The sequence below is a fragment of the Ochotona curzoniae genome, unplaced genomic scaffold (genome assembly GCF_017591425.1).
Source record: "Ochotona curzoniae isolate NIBS_2020 unplaced genomic scaffold, NIBS_Ocur_1.0 contig_3622, whole genome shotgun sequence".
Taxonomy (NCBI): Eukaryota; Metazoa; Chordata; class Mammalia; order Lagomorpha; family Ochotonidae; genus Ochotona; species Ochotona curzoniae.
The window spans coordinates 22020434-22036889 of record NW_024465926.1 but is presented as its reverse complement, the minus strand read 5'-3'; positions in this window follow the sequence as shown (position 1 = coordinate 22036889).

The following is a 16456-nucleotide window of genomic DNA, read 5'->3' as shown; positions in this document are numbered from 1 at the left end:
AAGGTAGAAAAACAGGGAGAAGAGAGAGAGAGAGAGAGAGAGAGAGAGAGAGAGAGAGAGAGAGAAAGAGATTGAAATCTTCCACCTGCTAATTCACTCTCCAAATGGTTCCAACAGGCAGGTCTGGACTAAGCCGAAGCCAGGGATCATGAGCAGCTGGGTGGCAGGGATGCACTTGGGACATTGTCCACCTCCTGGGCGCATTAGCAGGAAGCTGGAGCAGAAGCAGAGCAGCCAGGACTTGAACAGGTGTTTCCACAGGGGCTGCGGGTGTCAGAAATGACAACTGAGCTTGGCGCCCCACAACCCTGGCCCCAGACAGTTTCTTTGAGATTTACAGAAAGTCTTGAGATACTCAGTAAATCACCAGTGTAGGATAGAAGCTGCAATTCTTTTTCTGCATTTAGGTTTACTTTTAATCGTTGCTGTTGCTGTTGTTTTATAGCTTTATACCGATTTATTTGGAGACAAACTGACAAACTGGTATTTTCTGGCTTGAGTTCTGGTGTTTCCAGTGTATTTTGAAACCTCTTATCCACTCTGTGATTATCGTAAAGTTCTTCCATATTTTCCCCAATTCTTATGCTTTATTATATGTGTAAAAAGTGATTCTGTTTTGGTGTTTGTTGTGAGATAGGAATCCAAAGTTCTATCTTTGCCACATGTGTATCTAATTTTTCTAAAGATGCTCATGACCTATGTCTTGAGCCTCGATATTAGCTGCTACTTTCAGTAGTCTTCATTCATTTCCCAAAGGTCACACACTTTTTTTTCTGATACCATCACCCAGACCACTTGTGGGAGCATTTTGCACAGCGTTTAGATGACACAGATGAAGCCTTTCTGGTGAGGAATGGGGGCTGTGAGCACATGCGCACCAGAGACTGACAACAGGCCCACACTCCGAAAGAAAAGCATGCTGGGTGCACCCAACCTAATGCACCTCCATCATGATTGAGTTTCAGCCACTGGGAGAAAATAATGTTCATAGATAAACACAGCTCTGTGAGCAAAACCTTGCAGCATGAGAGTTGGGGAGCTTCTCCCCTGCTTTGCACTTCCGAGCTGCCTGGGCTAACACTGCAAGAACACACCGCTCAAGTGGACATCATAACCCCCACCTGACCCCAGCCACGACCACTCAGGTGCACCCTCCATCAGCACCCTTTTCACCCCTTTAGAAAGCAACAATTTCCAGCTCAAGGTGATCCTGGGACCTGCTTTCGGCAGGGCAAGCCCTAGGTGCGCTCTAATCTGGAGCAAAATCCACTGAGCAACAGCCTGGTTTCAGCCAACAGAAACTCATATACTGTGGGTCCCATCATGACGCATGCGCAGGAAGCAGTGCTCAGCGGCCGCACAGCTCCCATTCAATTCCACCTTTAGGCTGCAGCAGCCTGTGAAAGCGATTTCAACCTCAGTGCAGCCCAAAGAGGGCTCCAGTCTTAATTAAAATGTCAACGAAATATGCAAGTGCGTAAGGGACATGTTCAGAAAGCATTGCATTTTAACTTCCCGAGGGCTGACTGCTGTCTCCCCGAGGGATGCTGGTACCCACCACCGTCTTTCCTCAACCCCAGGAGAAGAGCGCTTATCAGGCCTCACTGTCCTCTCCTAGGGAACTGGGAGAGGAGACTCCCAAGACAGCCTGAGCTGAGCTGCGGGTTGGCATCGTCTGGGTGAACCGTTTCTGCTTCCTAACAGTGAGATGTAGAGAAGGAAGACCCTGGCCGGACACAGCCTCAGCAAGGGGCACGGGAGTGCAAAAGGAGTCTTTCCACCTGAGGAGTTGGAGAGCAAGGGGCTAGACAAGTGATGTCTTTGCTGAGGAAGTCGTGGAATCTAGAAGCCGTTCTCCTTTGCAAAGGGGCAGGCGACATGCTGCTTCTGGGTTGCTTGCACAAGAATGCGAGCCTGCCGTTGCTGCGTCTCCTGACTTGCCCAAGAAAAAACAATCTCCAGGTCTGTGAAGATTTGCATGGGCCACTTGTTAAATATCTAAGACTTCTCTTACAACGAAAAGGAAACGTGTGTGGACGACTTCTGGCCTGCACTCCTGAGACTGTGAGAACTTACCCTGATTCCTCCTCAGTGTAAGAACATCCATCCACCCACCCATCCATCCACCCATCCATCCATCCATCCATCCATCCAACACCCATCCATCCATCCATCCATCCACCCATCCATCCATCCACCCATCCATCCACCCATCCATCCATCCACCCATCCATCCATCCATCCATCCATCCACCCATCCATCCATCCATCCATCCATCCATCCATCCACCCATCCATCCATCCACCCATCCATCCATCCATCCACCCATCAATCCATCCATCCATCCATCCATCCATCCATCCATCCAACACTCATCCACTTATGCATGGTTGAAGAAATATCCGGTTCCCCAAGGTGCTACAGACGTGTGAATCCCCAAGTTTTGTGCTAACAGTTAATGAGTTGGGTAAGAGGGCAGGGGGTACCTGAACTACTCATAGGCCCGGGCAGGGGGACCTCGCAGAAGTCTCAGACCCTGGGCGTACAGCCATGGCAGGCAGTGTAAGCGACAGAGGTGGAACCTTGAGCAGTCAGCTTCTCAGTTGGAAGTGACCTTGAGCTAGTACCTTCCCTCATTCGGCTTTTCCTTTCCCAATAGCAGAAGCGGAGAATATTTTAAGACTTGGCCACCAGGACCATTTGCCCTCTGCTTCTTGGCCTCACCTCAAGGCCAAGGCCAGTGCTCACTTTCATGCTGACAGCGTCCATCTGGTGGGCATTTCCAGGCTCACCTGCTAGAATCTGCCTGTGACTTCCTCCCCAGTGCAGCTTCCATAGTTACCAGAATTGCAGCATTTTATGTTATAAGGGAGGACACAGCAAGCGGCATCCCTGGTCCCCTCTGGCTGGGCTGCGATCAGAAGACAGACTTCCTTCCATCTCTCCAGCATCCCCAACCTCGCCACTCTGAGAGCATGTGTGTGTGTGTGTCGGGGGCAGGGCCACACTTTGGTAACTTGGGGAAGGCAGGCCCTGTCTTGCAGAGGCAGGATCTCCTGGGAAGAACAGCCTGAAAGAATCCCCTCACTCCTGTGACACCTGTGAGACCAGTGAGGCCCTGATCTCTCACTTCTGTATCCCAGAGACGGCACAGAGCCGGTCCGACATGCAGAGACAAATGTACCCACGGGGGAGAGATTGATTTACTAACACCGAACTCAGGACCCAGGGAGAGAAGGCACTCGCTTGACGTCTTAGCTCTTTTCTCTGTCTCTATGCACACACACACACACACACACACACACACACGTGCGCACACACACATAAAAATCCTGCACACTGAAGCTCCAGGCATACATGCACATATCCTTGAGTCCATCCGACACATGCGTGCTGCAGTCTTACCCCTCGGGGAGCTGTCGCCAGGCTGAGAGGCCTTTGGAAGGTTACCAAGGCATAATGGAGGAACCTCCACCTGTGACGTCACTGCTCTTCCACAAGAGGCTGGGGAAGGACGTTTTCTGCTGTCCACTAAGCAAGGTCATGGCGAAGAGTTGCTGCAGATGGTCCAGCAAGCAAGACCTCCCCAGACCCTGATTCTGCAGGCGCCTCGCTCTTAAACTTTCACAGCCTTTGGAAATAAACGATTTGGATTTACAAAGGAACCTGTTCATAATTGTATCAGCCGGACTGCACAAAAATTCAAACACGTACACACTAACAGATACACTGTCACACACACAATCAGAATACCTGCTTGCACACTCCGACTCATTCACAGACACGCACAGGCACAAGTATACCGAGACACCTGTTCACACACTCAGACACAGACTCACGGGATCACGTGCAAGGGACACACACATGCACTGACACACACGTGCGCCCTCCTGGCCTGTCCCCATCCTCACTCCTGGCGGTGGCTTCAGCAGCCACAGTAGCACCATGCCGACCTCTTCCTCCAACTTGTGGTCCCGCGTGCCGGAGGTGTTGCTTTCTTCACGCCCCTGTCTGTCGCTGTTACCTGTGGGGCTGGTACTATGGACAGTTTAACCCACTACATGCCTTGTCGTCAACCCATGAGGGCACTGGTTCAAGTTGCGGCTGTTCCATTTCCTATCCAGCTTCTGGAAGGAGGCAGTGGCAAATGGTCCAAGGCCTGAACCCTTGCCGTGCATGCGGGAGACCCAGACGGACTTCCAGGCTCCTGATTTTGTCCTGGCCCAGCCTTGGCTGTTGCGACCATTTAGGAGAGTGACCTAGTGAATAGAAAATCTCTTTCTCTCTTTTTATTTTTAATGAACACATAATAGTTGCACATATTGACAGGCTAAACGCATCCACTCGTGATGCCTCCAGCTTAACTGGAGGCTGTGTTCGGCAGCTCCAGCTCCCTCCAGTGTCTGGGGCGTGAAACTGCACTGTACCCACAGAGCTCTCAGCAGGAACGCCTCTCGCTTTGCACCTGCTGCTGCACGTTCAAGGTCTCCGCTTTCCTCCTCTGCCCTCTTTCTCTGGCCAGCTTGTGAATCTGTTTGTCTCCTGCACATACTCCTGTGGGAGGAGCTGGGGGGGCTCTGGTTTCTGATCATGTAGCCAGGAAGGGTCTTCATTCAGTTGCTTTTCAAAGTGTATGACTGTGTCAACTCCAGTGGATAATTTGGCCCTAATTGAACATCTTGTATCCTTTGAAGCAACTCAAGTATTCCTCTTTCATGGAGACCCGTGCCCTTTTTGGGGGGTGGAGAGGGGACAAAGCTGGGCTCAGGGCTGGCTTTGTGCACGCACGAGGCTGAAGAAGGTGCGTTAAGCTCACCTTATCTGTCTCTGCGGTTTTTGATCACTAGCAGGATGGATGCGTTTTATCCGAAACCAACCAAATGTCTTCCACAGATTATACATTCATTTTTGCTGACACGACGTGGTTAGAACAGATAATCCAGGAGAAAAGCTTCAGATTGCTTAAAAGTGAATTTAATTATGTGTAGGAACGTGTGCTGGAGAATCACAATTATATAAAGTCATGTTCCGTAAATCTGAAACGACAGATTGTATTTCAAAAGCTTATTGCGCGGGAATTACCGGGCGTAATTTGCGAGTAGCAAGTGGGCGAGGATTGCAGCTTTGTTTTTAACCCGCGCGTGCACACACAGGCGCACGACCCTCATATAGTCTAGCTGGATTTGGTATATAATCCTTCCTACGAGACTCATATCTTGCACCCCAAGCTGCTTCTCTGATCATTTGTTTGTAAAACAGGGACAGGCTACTAATTGGGGTCTTCTAAGCCCCGGATGTTGATATTTGCAAGGGCTTTGTAGCCATGCCACCCACATCCCGGCCGAGTAATTGGGATGTTGACATTGACCTGGGTCGCGAACAGCGACAGTCAGGAAAGGAACAGATTGGTCAACATCACCACTCCCATATTGCAATCCAGTCGTCTGGCTGTGAGTCCTCGCTCTGGCTCCTGACTCCAGTTTCCTGTTAACGTAGGCCTGGGCTGCCACGGAAAGGCACCCATCCGGGAGACCTGGCTTAAGAGCTCAGCCTTGGCTTCAGCGCGCCCTAGTCACACTGCCAGTGTCTGAGAAGTGACCCAGCTGACGGGAGCTCTCTCCACCTGCCTGACTGTTCCTCTGCCTTTCAAACAACAACTTTGAAAAGTTAACAAGAGGTGCTGACATGGTTGAGTAGCAGCAAATCCTCTGCTTGTAGTACTGGTACCACTTTGAGTCCTGGCTACTCCACTTCCCATCCAGCTCCCTGCTCATGGCCTGGGAAAGCAGCAGAGGATGGCCCAAAGCCTTGGGACCCTGCACCTGTGGGAGAGACCTGGAAGAAGCTCCTGACTCCTGGCCTCGGATCGGCTCAGCTCCGGCCATTGTGGCCATTTGGGGAGTGAACTAGAAAATAGAAGATGTCTCTGTGTATCTCTGTAAATCTGACTTTAAAGTTAAATATTTTTTTAACATCTTAAATAACAACAAGAGAGGGCCTCCTACGGGGCTTCAGGTGGGACGCACCTGGGCTGGCTTTGTTCCTGCCCTTGAATAATTGTGATCTACCATGCCCCAGGTGCTCCATTGCAGGTGCCACACTACACGCAGACTGTGCCCCATCTCAGGCCTCGCAGAACACCTTGTGAACTCGCTTTATTGATGCAGAAACAGAGATCCAATGGGCTCATGGTGCAGCTGGGTTCACAGAGGGTGGAAGCAGGCTGTGAACTCAGCTGTGTCTGATGCGGGAGCCAGCCTCTGGCCTTATGGGAGTCACAGTGGCAGCAGAGAGAAAGAGAGCATTGGGAAACACACACAGCCACAGCAGCACCCAGACGGGGCAGGGGCAGGAGGCATGATGATCAAGGTGGGAGGTGGCATCAGACAATATCCAATGGATCAGGGAAAACTTTGCAGACCTTGAGCCGGGCCTTGAAGGACAGGTAGCCCCCCACCACCCCCGAAGAAATAACTTGCAAAGCAGACACACCTCCCCTCCCGAGAGCACCCAGAAGGGGCTGTATGCTTGCAAACATGGAACTGTGACTTGGGGTATAAGGGACAGCAGAGCAGAGGGACATGAAACAGGTGCAAGAGGGAAGCCTGGGCCAGTTCACGGGGAGGAAGCTGCAGTGCCAGGCTGACTTCAGATTTCTCCTGTAGACAGTAGGGAGCCATAGATGGTGCATGAGTGGAAGTTGGGGGTGCGGGGCAGGTAGGTGACAGGTACAGGTAGCATAGGGCTGGTAAGGCATAGCAAGAGCCTTGGCAAACAGGGCAAACGGCTCACACCCGGGTCACTCCAGGTGCTAAGAGGTGCAGCCAAGATGCAAAGAGGATGACAAAGCTGGCTGCCATCCCCCCGCCAGCCTTAGCCCAATGTTCTTGCTGTGTTTCTGCCATTCCTTGCAGCCAGAGTCTCTCTCCTCTCCCGGCCCCCTCCTGTCGGATCAGCTTGGACCTGTTGCATGGGCAGAAACTGAAGTGGGTGTGCTCTAGGCTGGCCTTGAAGTAGCATGGCATGTAGCCACTCTGTCCTTTGGAAGTCTGGGCTCTACCCCGATGCTGGGAAGACGAGCCTGGGTCAGTCTGCTGGAGGGCAGCAGCCGTGGGCAGAGCTGAGGCTAGCCCCCTCTTGGCTGACCTCCAGTTCGGCAACATGAGAACGGTGGGCCCCGCTAGACCAAGGGAGACCTGCTGATGCAGCCTCCCCCTCCCACCCCTCACGCCCTCCAAAGAGCAGAAATTGTGGGACTAGTATTTCTGGCTCAGCAGGTGTCATGGCTGTTCAGCACCAGGCTACTAGGCTGGGCTGGAGGATGGGGCCCAGGACATAGCACTGTGACATCCAGTCTGGCCTGCTCAGCCAAAAGGGCGTCTTGTTGCCTGTGGACTTGGCTGTGGCCTCCGCATCCCTGACCCATATATGGTGCCCCCAGCCCACCCCAGCAGCCCACCTGCCGCCTGCTCAGACCAGAAGACTTAGACTCCTGGTCTCATGCACCCTACCTGATCTGCTATACCCCTCAGCCCAGACCTTCTGCTGCCTTGGTCGAGGGGCTGCTAGGCCCCAGGATGCACCTGGGTTCCCAGGGAGAGATCAGGCCCCCTCCCCATGGCCCCTTCTCAGCAACACGGGGCTCACTGTGGGTGCACGCTCGGGGAGGAAGGACCCCAGGGCCTTGGCCTTGGGTCCTCTGCCTCTACTCTGTGAGATGGGAGACAGGTGCTGGATTTATTATTGAACTTGAAGATAGAATATCTCAGATAGAAGTCCCGTTAAGTCTGTGCTTCTCAAACTAAAACTTTTAACTTTTCCAGAGTTAAACATCGCATGCAAGCTTTAAGGAGAAATGGAAATAATATGGATGCCTCCCCAAAATTCTGTAGCTGTAAGAGAGGAGGCTTGGAATTGTTAATGTTGCAGACGCTGGAGCGGATGGCCTGTGATGGCAACTTTCAACCACTAGATGGAGCCACGTGCTTAAGGAATGGTCTGACCCAGGCAGCGCCCGACGCTGAGGCTGCGTCTCCTAGGTTGACCACCAGATGGCGCAGCCCGCCTGCCCAAGGAGCCTGTGAGGGGGCGGTAGGACCGGTGCCAGGGGACCTAGTGGCTGGGGAAGCGCTTGTGTCCTTCTGTGCCCAGGCGACCCCAGGTCGGGCCTCTATTTCAGGACAACGGCGTCCATCTGCCTGTAGCCTTGACGTTGTCACCCAGGCGGTGCTCAGAAACACACACATGCACACCTGCTCATGCACATGCAAGTGCGTGCACACACATACATGACCAAAATCATGCATGTATACATACGTGCCTGCTTGGTGGGTCCTGCACGGACCAGTGTATCGCAGATGCAATAGTTTGTTAAGTGCCTCCCGTGTGCAGACCTGGCGCCGTGGTCTCCCTTCAGACTCCGAGTGGTAACTGTGATTATTGAAGAAATAAAGGGCGGTGTGGGGGGTGGGTGCCTGCAGTTAGAGCACCGAGGCACAGTCAGTAAACCACGGGTGAAATCAAGAGGGACTTCCTGGAGGTGGTTTTTCAGGCCGGCCTTGAAAGAACCACGTGGATGGGCCTGAGGGAGGCACCGGGAGGATGTCCCTCCTCCCCATCCCCGCCCAGCACGATGCAGCCAGAGCTGAGGATGGAGAAACAGGAGTGCTAGCTGCTGGTAGCTGAGCCGACAGAGGACCTGCTGTAGCTGCAGAGGCCAGGGGCTCAGCTTGGTGGCTGCGTGTGCCTGGTCACTTGTTCTAGCCCTTGCATGGCCTTGCACTCCAGCACTGGCAGTGGAGGCTCCAATGACAGCATGTCTCTGTGTGAGTCCCCGTGGGGTCTGGCTTACTTTCCCTCCCTGTGTCCCAGGCACACCTGTTTCCCCATCCTTTGGGGTAGTGATGTAACAGGGGGCTTGGGTGCACTGGGGAACCCCACGAGGCTCCCCAGGGCTGAAATGAGGCTCAACCTCTCTGGGCCCCTGTTTGTTCACCTCTGAAAGCGGGGCTTGAGTTTAGCCTGGAGGCTGAGGCACCCAGTGTTGGCGCACCTGAGTCCCATTCCCAGCGCCCTTGCCTGCCGCAGCTCCTTACAAACATAGGGCAATGGGAGGAAGCCGCGGCTGCCGGACCTGGCTCTGTCTTCTCAGTGACCTGGATGGGGCTCCTGGCTCCTGGCTGCAACCCCAGTCCAGCTCCTGCCAGCCACTGGGGGCATTTGCAAAATGAGCTAGACAATGGCATGCCCTCTCTCCTCTCTTACTTCCTTTCAAATAAATTAATGCATTGGCTAGGGCCATGTCCCTGACTGCAACACTCCCTTATGGGTGTCAGTTCACATCCCAACTGTTCCACTTCCCACCCAGCTTCCTGCTTGTGGCCTGAGAAAGCAGTGGAGGATGGCCCAAAGCCTTGGGAGACCCAGGTGGGAGACCCGGAAGAAGCTCCTGGCTTTAGATCAGCTCAGCTCCAGCTGTTGGCAGCTGTCTCGTGGGGAGGGGTGCAAACCAGCGGACAGAAGATCTTTTTTTGTCTTCATCTGTCTTGGTGAATCGGCCTTTGATTTGAAAGTCAGAAAAAATAAACATTTTTAGACATTAATTTAAAAATTGTCAGTAATTGAGGCAGGGCTCCTCACCATCCCACCTGCTGCTAAGCAACTCCACGGTCAGCCGCCATGGGGTGGGGCCGCTTTGGGGTTGCCATCTGATCACAGTGCACAGGGCGGGCTGGGAGCCAGCTGGGCCACCTGCAGAGTATCCCAAATGGGAAACCAGGATCCCTGGGGGTGACACTGGTCATGGAGGTTATCCGCAGCCTCCCCTTCTGGAGGCCAGCTCCCACAGCAGCAGGAAGGCACTGCCCCTCACTGACAGCCCTGGTCCTCCGTCACCTGCCTGGGGGAAGACCCTCGGCAGAGCAGGAAGGCCTTGAATGGCTGCAGGGCACCAGGCAGGACCCTGCTGGGCGGTGAGTCACCGACCTTACCCTGCAGTCCCCCCAGGCGCTGAGTCCCACCGGCACCCAGCCCCTTCTAGCTGACGTTTGAAGCAGAAAAAACAGAACGCTCCATGGACCTGCTGAGCCTAAGGTGGGAAAGCTGCCAGGGTCTGCGGGCACCAGGCTGCGTCACACACAGGAGCCAGGGGACCGCATGTGCCACAGAGACGCCGGGCAATGGTGCAGAGCAGCCCGGCTCTGCCGTTACCCAGACCACCCCAGCCAAAGACCTACAGGCAGGCGCCCTTGGGGGACAACGGGGTGGGGTGGGGTGGGTGCAGCACTTGGGGCAGGCAGGCAGGCACTCATGGGCAAACGCCAGCCTATGCCTCCCAGCCAAGCCAGGATCTTGCCATGGTTGCAGACTCTCGTGTCCACCCAACCACCCGACAGGGTTCTGTGTCCCCAAAGTCTCTGGAAAAGCAGAAGTCTTGGCTAACTGATGCCCATTTAAGCCCCATGAATTCTTTGCACTGTTGGAAGTCCCACCCAGAGTCTACCCTGAGTTTCTCTCGCCATTGGTAACAAATGGACAACCCTGCCCTCAGACTCCTGGTCTGTTGTGGTCTGTCCTCACTTGGTCTCCACATGGCAGAATGATCTGGAACCATGCATGGAACCTTTTATGAAACAAGAGCTCTCCAAGGCTTCGTAAGCTGAAACCCTGTCCACCCAGCCCAGCTCCAAGCCCAGGAGTTACTGCTGTGCTCCCTCCCACCCCGAGGACCACACCAGCTCCCCCACCTTCTCAAACAGGGCTGGCCCTCCCTGCACCCAGGGGAAAGCCTTCCAAGTAATCCCACAGGAATGCAGCCAACAAGCATGAATTGAGCACCTGCTGTGTGCAATGCCTTGGTCCAGGTAGCAGAGATACAGCCGACACATCAAGTCTGTAAGAAAACCTGGAAGCAGGCCCAGAGCGGTAGCCTAGCAGCTGGAGTCCTCACCTTGCACATGCCAGAATCCCATATAGGTGCCGGTTCTAATCCCAGTGGCCCCACTTTCTATCCAGATCCCTACTTGTGGCCTGGGAAAGCAGTTGAAGACGGCCCGAAGCACTGGGACCTGTACCCGGCCTTGTGGGAGACCTGGAAAAAGCTCCTGACTCCTGGCTTCAGATCAGCTCAGCTCTGGCTGGATCGGCTCAGCTCTAGCCGTTGCGGCCACTTGGGGAGTTGTGAGTCTGTGAAACTAAAATAAGAGCTAAGTAGTACTAAGTGTGCTGAGTGATGGATGAATAAAGAAAATAGTGTATTAATCAGAACATAAGTAGTGTCAGGATGATAGTAATGTGCAATAGCATTAGGGAGTAGTATTAAGAAATAGTTCAATAATAAATGAACGTCTAGCAATAAAGAGAATGAAAGTGGCAAAATATATAAGTGTTAAGAGATGATATTAGGGGATTATAGAGATTAAGATTAAGGGATGGCATTGAATGAGTAGTAATAAGGTAATTAAAATACATATGTAATTGTTAAGAGATAGCAATTAGTAGAGGGTTGGATAAGTAATGGTAATTAGAATTTAGGATAAATAATATTAGAATGATGCTGCTTGATCAATTGTTTAACTGACCACCAAGTCCGGCTTCTGTCATGAGAGGTCCGCTTGCTGTGGGGGCACCAGGTAAGGCCACGACAGGCCTGGGGCAGGCTAGGCCTAATTCAGTCCCTAGAATTGAGGCACCCGCTTCCCCGAAGTGGGCAGCGACACACCCTAGACAGGGCCGACCAATCAGAGAAGACTTGAAAGGTCCATAGTCATCAGGTGGTCATGGCGATAGAGGCTGACCACTGGGGTGGGCACAGATAAGAGAGACCGACCACCAGAGTGGTCACGGGTGATAGAAACTGACCAGTTACAATCTTGCCAATGCCTGTTCATAGAATCAATAGCCCGTTCCTGGGATTGCAGCCCAAACCCTCTATGAACTATGTGAAATGTATGGTCAGGGCCTCTGTCAAGACTCCACTGCGTTGGATGAGACTCGGACCCTAGCGCTCCAGCAATGGAGTTCCTTTGTCTTTGTATTGTCTCATGTGGAACTCCTCCATTCAAGGTGGAAGGATTTATTCTGGACCTAACAGAGTGAACCAGCAGATGGAAGATCTTCCTCTCTGCCTCTTCTCCTCTATATGTCTGACTTTCCAATCAAAAAAGAAAAAGCCAAAATAAAATAAAAAAAGACCTTGAAGGAACAAGCTGCCTCCGAGAGGGAGAGAGAAAAAAAGTAACACAGGAACCCATCATTTCCGGGGATGGTCAATCCAAGGTGGCTTTGTGGAGGAGGTGGCAGGTGAACTGAGACCCACAGGAGAGGAGGGGAGCAGGTGTCAAGGCAGTTCTCGGCACACAGCTTGGGAAGCTGCATCCCTTATCAGAGGGCTTGAGTTCAGGTCTCAGCTCCACTTCCTGCTAACGCGTACCCTGGGAGACGGGAGATGGCGCTTCTTGGGGCCTCACCACCCCCGTGGGAAACCTGCGTCAACTTACTGGGCTCCTGGCTGTGAGCCAGCCCAGGCCTGGCCATGGCATGTCTTTGGGGAGAGAAGTGACTGTCTGTCTGTCTGTCTCCCCATCCCTCCTCTCTTGCTGTCTCTCTGCTTTCTGAGTAAATAAAACACCCAAGAATACTTTTTAAAATGATGACACAAGGAGCCAGCACATTGTGTGTTTTTATTTTTTTTTTAATCAGACTAATCCTCCACCTGCAGTGTCAGCATCCCATTTGGGCACTGGTCCATGTCCCAGTTGCTCCACTTCCCATCCAGCTCCCTGCTTATGGTCTGGGAAATTAGTGGAGGACAGCCCAAAGCCTTGGGACCCTGCACCTGCATGGGAGACCCAGAAGAGGCTCTTGGCTTTGGATTGTCACATCTCTGGTCACTGTAGCCACTTGGGGAGTGAACCAGCAGCCAGATCTTATTCTGTCTCTCCTTCTCTCTATATGTAAATCCATCTTTCCAGTAAAATTAAATAAATCTTTAAGGAATGATGAAATGAAGCATTGGGAGCTTTGCAGGACAGATGAATGCCGAGTGTCAATCAAGTGGGAGAAAACATGGTGTTAGGGTCTCAGCACGCTCTGAGACGGAGCCAGGCAGGGGTGAGACCTGTCACCTGCAGTGAGGGCACAAGGTGCATTGTGGCTTTGCCAGGCTGGACCAGTAATGGTTCTAGGCACAGGGTCACAGGGTGCCACCCCCTAACTCTCTCCCCTTTCCTTGCTCTGCCACCTGCCCCGGGGCCCTGTGTGTAATCCCCTTGCCAGTAAGCTGGGCTGTGCTCAGCCTTATCCCCACAGCCATCTGTCCCCCTGACTGCCCGTGGCAGCCTCTTCCACACCATGGACTCCAGGGACCTGAGCCAGGGCTGGCTCGTGGGGCTCCCTGCAGGGCAACCTGACCCTGCCTGGGATGCACAGACAGCTGGAGCCAGAAGGAGGAAAGCTCAGCTCCATGCTGCAAGCTGGACCACGTGGGACCTGTAGCTGTGGCTGTGCTGCAAAGCAGAGAGTTCCCCAGGCCTGACTCCTTTCAGGCTGCTTGAAAGCACTCCAGGAGGAGGCGCAGACCAAGGGGATTCGTTTAAAGACACTGCAAGGTGCGCATTCAGGAAGGAGTGCAAGCCACCACGGGGCAAAGTGAGCATTGCCATTTGTAACGGAGCCGATGATGCTGTCAGCCCATAGGGACCCCGGTTCGAGTCCTGGCTGATTCGCTTCTGTTCCAGTTCCTTTCTTACGGCCAAGGAAATCAGCAGAAGATGGTCCTGCGCTTGACTCCCTGGCACCCACGTGGCAGACCCTGATGAAACTCCTGGGTCCTGGCTTCAGGCTGGCCTAGCTCTGGCCATTTTGGCATTTTGGGGAATGAACCAGAAGATAAAAGGCTCTCTCTCTCTCTCTCTCTCTCTTCCTCTCTGTTTCTTCTTCTGTAACTCTGCCTTTAAAATAAAAATAAATTAATATAAAAAAAAAAACAGACTTGGCATGACCCTCAGGACAGAACCTAATGAATATTCCCAGAAGGCAGAGTTGGGGGCAGGGCCCCAGTGTTCCGGGTCAGGTGTGTAATGGGGAGCGTGACCTTGTAAGTCCTGCTGGGTTTGACACAGCAGAACGTGGGGTGTGGGGCTGCGTGACTGCGCATAGCTGGGTTATTGACAATCCTCCAACACTTCTCTACTCCCTTCCTCCATCAGGTAGGCCTGGCACCAGAAGCTGTCTGGGCCTCATTTCCTGCCTCTGCTTTCAGTGGTGGAACTGTGACCTCAGGGAGCCACTGTCTTTAGGGGCTTCTGCCTTGACATCCCAGCAGCTCAACTGACAGTGGAGAGCCAAAGGCTGTGCTACCTGCAGTGGGAGGCTTCTCACTCCAGGAAAGCCATGCGCTCCTCTCTCAGCTGCTGCTTGCCCAGGCCGTCCACACCTGCCAGGCCTGCCTGGGTCGCACAGCCACCGTGGGGCCAGGAGCCTCTGAGAGCTAGATGTAGAGCAAGGTGGTTCCCCAAGAGGGCGAATTAAGGGATACCTAAGGCAAGCAGGGAGACCGGGGGCTTGGGGCAGCACACCTGGCCGCCACGGTCCTGTCTCCACCTGCAGCATCTCGTGTCACCTCTGACCTTCGGTTAAGATAAAGTCAGTCTTCCGGTGGCAGCTCCTGGAACGGTGTTCCCTGCAGATTTCCTGGGTAAGTGCGATATGCACCACGCCCCAGCACCTTCCAGTTGCAGCCTGTGAGGCGCCCTAGATCTGCCCTAACACAGCGGCCACGAGCCATGCCGCTTCAAGCAACAGGAATGCAATTTCACTGGAAGTCCAAAATCAGTGTCTCAGCAGGGTTGGCTGCCTCTAGGGAGAGGCCCAGCCCTGTCCCTCCGGCCTGCTGGTGCCCTGGAGCGGCCTCACTCCCCTCTCTGCCTCCATGCTCTCCCTGTCTGGCTCTTTGCATGCAGCTTTGCGTTTTCTCACTGGCCTGGGCTCGCACTCATCCCCACAACCTCATCATCTCCCCACTGGATCTGCAAGCTGTGGTTCCACTGAGAGCAAACACCTGGGCACGGGGCTTGCACAGATCCTTTGAGGGGACACAGGGCATACACCCCATTTCTATTGGGACTGGCTGAAAGATGCCAGTCCCCAGGTGGTGGTGGCGGTTTAGGAGGCGGCCTGTTTGCACATGTAGATCAGCAGATGGTCTAACGGTGGTGTGCATCCTGTGGCTTTGCCAGGTCCACACAGGCCTTTCAGGATTACTCACCTAGGCAGGTCAGGGCAGGACAGGGTGGGGCAAGGAGGGGAGGTCAGAGGGCATCCACAAGGGCGGCGGGGTACGCCTCACCCCCCATCAAACGCATTATGGGAGCTCCAGATGACCCCTGTGCCCGCTATGCTGGACACAGAAGTCGCTGTTTCACTGAGGGCCGCTTCTGTTGCTGACACGGCCTCTAAATGGGCACCAAGCACCCGCACTGGACACCAATGCCCTTGCAATGCCCAGAATGACAGTGGCAGTGAAGAGGGGTAGCAAAGCTTGCCCCTGCCCAAGGGGTCCCAAAGCCAAAGTCTAGATCTGCCCTAAGACTGTTCAGAAAAGGTTAAGACTCCAGCCAGGCAAATGAACAGAAGTGAGCGGGACGAGTCACACGCGTGGCAACACCGAATGGTGCGGATCGCAGCAAAGCAGCCACACGCTTCCTCCGGAGGAAGCAGCCATCCCTGAGCTCCGGCCCCACGTGGCCACCAGGAACCATCCCAGGCTGGCCAGGGCTTTAGGAAACTGGCACCCCGGCTGGTCAGAATTTCAGGAACTTTTCCAAGGAAACTAGAAAGCCAGATTTCTACTTGAAGTTTCCCAAATTTCCAAACACCGCTCAGGCCGTCGTTCCCCGCAGGCCCGTTTGACTGAGACAAGTTTTTCCGTTTTCACTCCCAGTGCTCGGCACTCCCACTTGGCTCTCTGACTATCCAGGGAGCTTGACGGGAGCCAGAGGGGCGTGAGCCAGCAGGGAGCCCCCTCCCGGGGCTGCACCCCTACCCGGCCTCACAGTGTCCTCAACAGAGGGCCAGGGCCCCACCTCCAGCCATGCCTGGAGGACGCTGACAGGCCAGCCGACCTGCCTGCCTGCTGGGCAAGCCCGTACTTGTCTGAAGCCCATGGGGCCCCCACGCTGCTGCCCAGGCTTCCCCAGGCCTCTGGGGAGGAAGTCCAGCTGCACGGCCCTGAGTGCCCAGGCCCTGCACATGCAGCTTGCTGGTCATCTTTCCTATCCCTAACCTTACTCCTTCACTGGCTCCAGACTGCGTCTTCCAACCCTGCCCTATCCCAACTAAGGGGACTTCTTTTGGTTTCCTAGTTGGTGGCTGAAACACGCCTCACCACCCCCTGCCCGGCACTCCCACCCCTTTAGCTCTGCAGGTCTCAGCTTGGAAGTCATTTCTTCCAGGAAG